The 9,734-nt window shown below is 33.2% G+C and overlaps 1 long non-coding RNA gene across 8 annotated transcripts in view; it reads right to left on the reverse strand.

The window, feature by feature from the left end:
• LOC130809584 (uncharacterized) overlaps window positions 1-9,349 on the reverse strand; it is a 28,788-nt gene extending 19,439 nt beyond the window's left edge. For 2 of the 8 annotated variants that reach the window (XR_009040884.1, XR_009040879.1), the window contains exons 1-2: window positions 6,621-9,349; window positions 6,165-6,414 (exon numbers count right to left, since the gene is read on the reverse strand). This is a non-coding gene — a long non-coding RNA (uncharacterized LOC130809584). Of the gene's footprint in view, window positions 1-97; window positions 170-6,164; window positions 6,415-6,620 lie in introns of all 8 variants that reach the window. The other 6 variants (XR_009040880.1, XR_009040881.1, XR_009040877.1 and 3 more) reach the window with 6 other exon arrangements.
• Window positions 9,350-9,734: the final 385 nt, after the last annotated feature.

Raw genomic sequence — 9,734 nt, forward strand, 5'->3', positions numbered from 1 at the left:
AAGGTTGCATAACAGAGTAATCTGGATACAAACTACATGAAATAGAACATGATACGAATAAAAAAGCATCATTGAAAATGATCAATAATAGAGCTACCTAAGATCATACTGATAAAGCCCTAAAGGTTTTCTTATTTGCTCTCCCTTCCTCCAACCACAAACTTTTTCCCTGAGGATCAGCGACATGTCAGTACGAAAGTTATCATTGTGTCAGTATAAAGTTACCATATGAGACAGTATGAAGTTACCATATGTAAATTTTGACATAGAAAACCATCAAATCTAGATATGATTCCAGTAGTTTCTTGTTTGATTCTTAACTAAAATATAAACTGCATTGACCACAAATCCTCTTTTCGACCATTACCGTGGTCATGATCGAAACCATATTTATACACTCTGGACAAACCCCATCCATTGATGAGAAAAAGAAATGGAAGATGTATTATTACTCTCAAAAAGAAGACAAGTTTGTATCATGGACTCAAACCTGAGAGTGGCTTCATGGAAGTCCATTCTATAAAAATATAAAAGATAAATATTACATCATCAAAAATAATTCTATATGTGAAATACCATAGTGAGATCCATAAAATAAGCATAAAATCATCAATTATGATTACATCCTATATATCATACCTAGTGTAAACAGATCAAGCTAAAACCACCACGGCTCCGGCTCCACCTTTAACAGTGAAAACACCATGCCAACCAAGATGTCAACAAGAAAATGTAAAATTGACAATAAAAGATGATGACTACACTCTTCTTTGTATAGATAGAGAAATTTGAAAAGGAGAATGTCCTCAAAAATTTTAAATTTCTCATTTCAAAGACATGAATGAGATCCAAAGTGAGAAGAAGCTTATAGAAGGACAAAGGCCAAGAAGGGAAAGACATGAAATATTATCATAGTATTTTCAAGATAAGATTTTAATGCAGTGAATGTGAAGCAAAATGGGAAACCATTAACGAGATTACAATTCTGCCCCATGGAAGCTAAGGTCACATTTATAACCCACAAGGATAATGAAAGAGAAAGAATACGACTTACAAGTTCGTAATACCCGTCTTCTCGTACAATCATATGCAACCAATCGCATCACAATTTATTCCTGAAGCTAACTACTGATGCAGAAGACATGACACAATTTTCTTACTTATGGACCTTAACCAACTAATGGGCTCCATATCACATGATTTTCTAATCTTCTCACGAATCACAAATCGCTAAAAGCGAACTATGGTCGGTTTTGGGCTATGTTTGGACCATTTTGAGCAAATCGCGAATTCAAAAAGTGAATTTACTAGTGAATTATGTCACAATGAATGGTCTTCATACAGACGCCACAGAGATATTCACTTAGCCATATCATTTGCTCAAATCCAATTTTTCAGACAAGAATTGCGATTATGGAAAGTGCACAAATACTTTGTTTAGAAGAGAGTTTTATGAGGAAGAAATGATCTTAAAATATAGAAACAAGCAAACAAGTAGCAAAATTTTCAACAATAGGATAAAGAGTCATAAGAAACTAGTCACTTATTTATTTTTTTAGTTCAAATTTGGAATGTTTGCCAAACTAAACCTTCGGCCACAAAATGCCACTACCAATTAATCGGCATATCTAATGCTCACATAATATTCTAAAATCTTTAGAAATCAAGAGGCATCTTTCACCTACTTTTAAAAATAAAAATATAAGTTTGTATTATCGTTTTCAAGTGTGGAGTTGTAAATAACCAAATAAAGCTCACCACAAACCGAGTTTCACAATATTATGTGTAGTACAAAACAAAGTCATGTCGTATCATATTGCGTGAACCGTAAAATTTTTCAAATCTAACAATCTGATAATAGTTGAATCATACTAGTGCAAAAACCCGCATTTTAGTTTGGTTCAATGAAAATCTGATAGGGGTGGCCGATATGTTGAAGCACGCCAACCGCAATACTCCATATTGCACCACCGTGACCGTTAACATAATCTCAATGGGAATTGCATATTGCACAATCTATAAAATGGATGAAGACAACTTTATATAAGGAAACCAAAAAACATTAGATTGAATATGTTTTGTACGATATTTTTGCATCTTGTTGTACACCTTTAACTGTATAAGGTTATACTCTTTGTCTATAACACGGTTGAGTCCACATTATCGTACATGATATAAATAATAAACATGGAGGAGCAAAAATGAAAGTGGATAACAATAAAAAAAAATTAAAAAAAAAAACAGAAAATGTAAAATTATGTAAAGAGAAGTTATCAATGGTTTTTTTGATGAAGAGAAATAAATAAGAGAATAAACGAAAAAAAAAGAAAAAAAAAGGTGAGAAAAGATTGTAGTAAATGCCTAACATAAAGAAGTTAAAGAAAGGATAACCAAGAAGGAAAGGGAGGCAAAAAAAGATAAACAAAGGGTAACGTAAGGAAATGAATAGAGAAAAAAGCTCATTGTTATTATTTGGTAAAATGAAAAATGGCATATTCAAGACTTCTTTACATTTTGACAAATTAGAGTTGAAAAATATCTTCATCTCCTCCATTTATAAGTGATGGCGAATACATATACCCTATTGACTCCAAAAGCTTAAAGATTACACAGCCATCTTTGCCTTCCAACTTACATCGTGGACTCTCTCTCCTCGTCCCCATATACCTACCACCAACACAGTTCGTTTAGTTAACATGTTACTTACCATTGCTTGGTTCATTGTAAGTATTTGTCATTCTAACTCGCATTCTAACTCTTTCTCTCACTCTTCAACGCAAGAAAAAATATTGAATGTGGTAGTCGTTATGGTAACAATCATTTAACCCCTTTTGAGATCAAATCGGATGGTTACATTACGTGGTTATCGAGGCCTTTTGATAAGTGCAATTATTTGCATTCTTAGTACATTTTTATTACTCCTTAGAAAATTAGTGGTGATTTCAGGGAAATTTTAGCTTTTATGCTACACTATATGTATCTAGCATGATTTATGAACAAATTAGCTAATTATGGTGTTTTTTAGTTACTGTGTGGCTAAGAGGCCCTAATATTAAACAAGAGAAGATGTCCCAAAACTTAGAAAAAAAAGTCACATAAGCACTCTTTACGAAGCCTACTCGGCATTGGGAGGTGATAACCCAAAAGCCGAGCCACTTGGGTTGTTGGAAAAAGATTTGTAGAAACCATACAATTCGATTCAGCTACAAGGCGAGGAGAGTAACACTGACTCGGTTACAAAAAAGCAACTTGGCTTCGATAATAAAGGACAAAACACCGACTCGGCGTTTCTTACTGGAAATCACTAACGTGCGGAATAAGCCGAGTCAGCTTTGGGGGCAAATTTGTGGCCACCAACTCGGCAAAAGTTGTTGGAAAATGGGTTTGGCCAATCACTTTTCTTTGTAAATATTTATTCATTAATTATTAATTATTTTTATTTTTATTATTGATTATTTCTAGGTTAAATTTAATTTAAATTTGAGTTTCTATTTCTCTAAGTTGGCTCTGCTATATAAGGATATGAATTAGGTTTTTGTAAGTCTCTATTTCTTTAGCTTCAATTCCAATCATTTTTATTTCAAGTACTTTTGTGTTCTTAAAAATCCAATTAATAAAGCTGTTTGCATTTCTTCATTCATTGTTCTTATTCATTAAGTAATTGCTCTTAGATATTATATTAATTAGAATTTCATCATACATTATCTATTTGCCATTATTTTATTCATTTCACTCATGTCTAAAAGCATAATTAGGGTTTTATGGTTATGTTCATGTCTGGATCTATGATTAGCGAGTAGATTAGCTTCTAGGGTAAATAATTTGACCATAATTCAAGTATGGATTGATAAATTGCATAAATTGGTAATAAAACAAAAGTTTGATACCAGGATTAATTTAGGTTAAAAGTATATTAGGTTGAATTCCTAATAATTCCACCAAAAGAACGGAAGTTTGAGGATTGTATTATCAAGGCCGTAAAAGATAATTATTCAAGAGAATGGAAATTTTAGATTATTAAGATCTAGATTAATATAACCAACCAACTATTAGTTTTGCTTACAATGCATATTTACAATTATTCATAAGTCCAAAATCTATTGATAAGGAACCTTTGACATGCGTAATAGAATTAGGTGATATCCAATATCCAAACCTCTTTATTTTTATATTTACAACACTTCATCCAAATTTCTTAGCAATTAGCTATAGAGCAACCACTATTCATTTTTGCTTACAAACCAATTATTAAAAGTAGCAAAGTAATTAGTCTAGCTTCCCTGAGATCAACCAGTTAGCTACATGGACATTGTAACAAAACTAAAACCACATCACCTATAGTCGATTGTAGTAATCCTAAAAACCTTTAACTTTGCAATGCCATGATGCGGAAAACATAGTATTATGATCTTCAAATTTCAAATGAATTAGTGATTGAGGTGGTTAATGGAAATTTTTCTGTCTACCTCTAACAGTTCTCTTTTTTTTGTTATTGGTGTTGAGAAAGTGGCTAGGGTGGAGGTGAATGGAAGATTTGCGAGAGAATAACAAATTTGTAGGTGTTGGTAAAGGTGAAGCTGAATATTTGTCATTTGTGATAATGGGTTAGAGATGTCCTTGTTGGTGATGTGGAAGTTGCATTGGTGTTCCAAATGGTGATGATGGCATATGTAGAGGATTTGAATAGGCTGCTACTAGTAAATAGTTGTCAAGACAAAGAGATTTGAGAATGCCAACATTCTAAGTGATGATGGATGAGAAAAGAACGAAATAATTAGAATAGGACATGCATGATCGTAAATATTGAAAAGTAGTTTTTCTAACTAAATTACACAAAAATTCCAGAATCATTGACACCATTTACTATCATTAAATGCAACAACGCCATAGCCTTCTCCCAAAAGAATAGAGCAGACAGCATAAACAAATATATCATTTCCAATGATCATATATATGAATTCTCTTTCTCCAATTTTTTTTTTACCATTTCGACCTCTAAATCTAATTTCTCATATGATTTTCCACTCCCACTCTCCGGGTTATCTTCGACCTTTCTTATCCTTGTTTTAAATCTCTCAAGTTTCAACTTGCTACTTACCTTGCCTGTTATTACATATACTAAATTCATCTTAGGTGACTCTCTTTCATCTTATCCTCAACTTTTGCGAAACCTAACCTTTTTTATGTCTTCACTTCATAATTATCCCTCAATGTATATCCCATCCATTTAAACATTTGCATTTGCTACCATCATGCATAGTGAACAAAATAATGTTGAGTCATGATCACGGTAATGGCCATAAAATGCATTTTATGGTCAATATGGGTGATTTCCACCTATATTTCGGTCTCAGTGAACTCAATAACCTTTACACTATGGTCTCGATACAGACGCCTATGCCCTCAACCCATCATGTCGTAAAATGTGTATGTATGTGTATGAATGCATGTGTTCATGCATCTATGAACTCAACACATATAACACATGTGAGCACCGATGCCGAGTTGCCGACATTCATGCATATATACACATATTAAGCGTGTGTATGTAAACATGAATTTAAAAGGAAACTGAAAAATGGACTATATAAAAGAAATATAAGTTAGATTCGATGTGTATTAGGAAAGTATTACTTTTGACATTGTTTCCATTATTCTGTCTTTTCATATAAAATTTGAACTTTTTAGTATTTAAAGGACGAGAAGCTCCTCAATATCCTTGCATTTTGATTTTAGCAAGAGACGTGTGTACTTTACAAGTGGGTGCACACACACACACACAAAATATGTCTACACAGTACATATACACAAATATATGCAGAACATGCAAGAAGATGCACATGTACATAGCATCTGCTGCTGCAGAAATGAACTATATCTGCAATATAAGGAAACAGAGAACAGAAAGTTATCAGCACAGGTCGGTCTCAAAGTTTCACGATTTCAAGTTTTCCTTATGAGTAGTATTTCATAAAACTTAAGCGACCACTATCGATTATTTCGGATGTCACGCTCAATACATTGGATCCACCAAAGCATTTGTCAGTATTCAATAAAAGCTTTCATTTATTTCTCCGCATGTATGACTGCAATATCACTAACTGGTTAAATCTTTTAATGCTAACTGCTGTAAAGTAATATAGTGCCATTTCATCTTAAATTACCTGCCGCCACAACAGCTAAAGCGATCCAATAGGTCAACGCACTGCTTCAGCCGTTTCACCTGAGTAATTGATTTGTCATCATGGCTCCTAATGCAGCGGTCATCTTTCCTACTTTTTCCATACATATTAATGCAAGATCTGCACAAAACTTCACATCGTGACAGAAATTGTTCTCGTCACCCACTTGCAACTCCTTCCAACACGTAGAAAACGTCCTAAAAGGTCCCCCGACAACAGTTACATAGATGACCTACACAGGTTGACAATGAGTGCAGAAATTCAGTTTTCAACCATTGATTTTCTTGTTTATTTGATCAGAAGAGCAGATTTGGAATGAAATAATAATTGCACACTTATTTCATGCTCAGGAAAAAAAATCAACGATCCGTGATTATATAAGCTCACAGTTACTGCTAGTCATCAAGCAATGTAATAAATATCAAAGATTACTCTCACCTTCTTTCTTCCTCTTCTTACTAGGCTAAGCATGCCTCGCAATGGTCAGCCCACACAGCAAAGACAAGTATATATAGCCCAATTCTTTTGCCGACAATGTCGTTTCACCTCAGTTGATGTTGAGGGAATTAGGCATCATGTTAACAGTCATATGTTAGAAGCAGCAATAAACAACAATAGCCAACGACCAACAGAGCATACTCGGCAACTAAGAGAAAGGAATCTGCTCTTCAATCCCTTTCGTCAATTACTTCCGTCACCACCTCAGCCAACTAGAGGAAGAAACAGTCGCCTTCTGATGCAGAGAAGCATACAAGGTTTTGAGGCATGGAGACCTCCTATCCAAACGCAACTGATTCAAGCAGCACAACATATTGCATCACAAAGGCCAGAAGCAACTAGTGAAGCATCATTAATGCCTCTGATAGATCAACTTGACCGTCCCATACCAGTAATAATAGATCTTGATAAAGACCAGAATGGTGATGTCAACCACTTTGATCTCAGTCTGCATCTGTGAAGACTTTGACTATTTGACAAATAGAAAGTAGAGGAGCTGCAGAGCGGCCATTGTGTTAGAATAAGTTCTCTTAACAAATTTTTTTATGATATGGCTTTCAGTCATCCATTTACAGCAACGGACGCATATTAGCTTCCCATTTCCCATACTTTGTTGCCACTATATGCAACTCAGTGTCATGGTGAATCCAAATGGCAACTTATTCAAGTTACCATCTTAATTTCATGTTTCCATAAATTATGTGCTTTGTTAGTCACTCCTTATAATCTCTGATCTTGAACTGTGGCTAGAATGTTGAGCACTAAATCATTTTATCATTTTGCACACGCACACATTGCAAGTAGAAGAAACAGAAAGAAAGGGAAAAATGGAGATAAACTGTTAATAAATATATGATGAGAATGACAACCGTATGAAAATAGGTACCACTTCTAGGTTGAGTATAATTTCAAAACTTAAACAACCTTGTCTATCAATACTTTGCATTTGTAATACTTTAAACATTCAATATCAAATAAAATGTGTTTTGATCTTGCACAAAGTACAATACCTCACATGCAAAGTAGATAGAACTATATGCAAAGCAATCCCTTCAGTAATTTACATCAAAAGATTGATGCAGCTACATAAAATAAGCAACATAGGATATGTAGGCAAACAAAGTTGTTTAATTAAATACCTAAAGATTAAAATAAACCTTCTTTTATTTTAAGAAACTAGCATTTTCTGACGATCAACTTCAAAATTTCAACTTTGATCTATAACCAACCTGAAACAAAAAAGAAAGGACGGAAAAAAACAAAATTCATTATTCTTCTCCTTTCTAAACAAGTATTGAGTTGCAAATATAAGCCCCTACAACCATTATCCCAGACAAGACTGCCACTCCATGGGTCAAAGTTCAGAAGCCAAAAACTAGCCTAGGTTAGTGGTCATTTAGTTGTATAAGGAAGAGAAACCAATATCAGCACTACTAGTCACTTAGATTAAGGTAACCAAAGTCTATGAAGAAAAGATTGACATGTTTGTAGGTAGCATTATTCATAAGAGATGGGAGAAGGAGACATAAGAAAACTATTATATGAAGCAGGGTCATTGCCTCATTGGTACGAATGGAGCATTATCAGAAAGAGCAACAAAGCAACAACATACTATCACTATGTAACATTTTTGAAACATAATGGCAGCATGAGGTGTTCAAAATAGACCTGACGACCCGATATTTACCCGACCTTATAACCAAACCCGACTTGAACCGACTTCAGTAAAAAATCTAAAAATTAATGTGGACACAAGACCCGATATTGAACCGACCCAAAACACCTGACCCGATGACACAAATGAACACCTCTAAGCATGACTACCATAAAGTACTAACAGGGAGTTTGGTTAGTGGTATTAGAGGCGGTAATGGAAATGAGTTCAAATCTAAATTTTCATCAAAATTGTCCACGCAATGCAAATCTCATCTTCAATTGTGTGTTTTCTTCACAATCTTCCATCACCACTTACTACTACAATTCCAATTGGTCATGGATAAGAATGAATTTCATGATGAAAAATAGATAATTTTCAATCTTTTAAGTAGATTTCCTAACAAATGCAAAGAAGTTCAGTACAATAGGACCATTTTTAATGATCACTGTTATAATTAATAAAAATTCATGACCGAATTCACAAGACCTATAAAAACACTACACAAGGATCTGTTTTTTTAAGCCGTTTAAAATTTGGCATAATCTCCACATTATGCCCCAAGTGAAAACCTAAAACATTCAATTTCCTTTAATCTAAATACTAAATTTAAAATTTGTACACAAAATGAATATTATTACTGAGACAAGCATGAGTTTCCTGCAAGAATGCTATCACTGATTTTTCTATAGCAGAAATCTGAGTTTATTTAAACAATTTTGTTCGTATTTACAATCATAAATATAAAATAAATGTGATTCAAAAATTGATCATTTTTCTTAAAATTACAATTTATAAGGAAACCTTAAAAACCCAGTAATCAACAAAAGACAGAGATAAGGTGAAAGAGAGTAAACCTGATAATGTGGGAGACAAGTTCTTATCGAAAATGGTTATTGAAAAAGAAAGAGGTGCAAGTTCTTATTACTTTTATTAGCTGCAATGCAATTTTAGATATGTATTATCATAATAGAGAACTGGTGGTTGTACTCAACCGACAACCATTAATAGAAATAATACTTCATAGTTAGAATTATCAAATTTTATATGCAAGAATAATTTAATAAAAGTAAAAAAGTAAAAAAAGTAGGAAAAGAATCAAACAATTAATAGAAAAAATATTTTTCAATAGCCCAATAAAGGAAATTAGCAAATTTTATCTATCTCTTTATTTCTATACCTACTTTTCACAATGCAAAATAAGTAATATTTAAAATAGTTAATAGAAGTAATATGAGAAATACTAACAGTTGAAAGAAAAAATTACCTACAATAATCTAACATTTTCATGGTTTTTTCTACAATAATCGCATCTATTTATTAACCATGAATAAACCCAACTATGATTAGTTATTTCCTAGAATAAACCCAGTAATCGGATAACTTGTTATAGCAAGTTT

Source organism: Amaranthus tricolor, chromosome 1 (assembly GCF_026212465.1).
Source record: "Amaranthus tricolor cultivar Red isolate AtriRed21 chromosome 1, ASM2621246v1, whole genome shotgun sequence".
In the NCBI taxonomy this organism is placed as follows: Eukaryota; Viridiplantae; Streptophyta; class Magnoliopsida; order Caryophyllales; family Amaranthaceae; genus Amaranthus; species Amaranthus tricolor.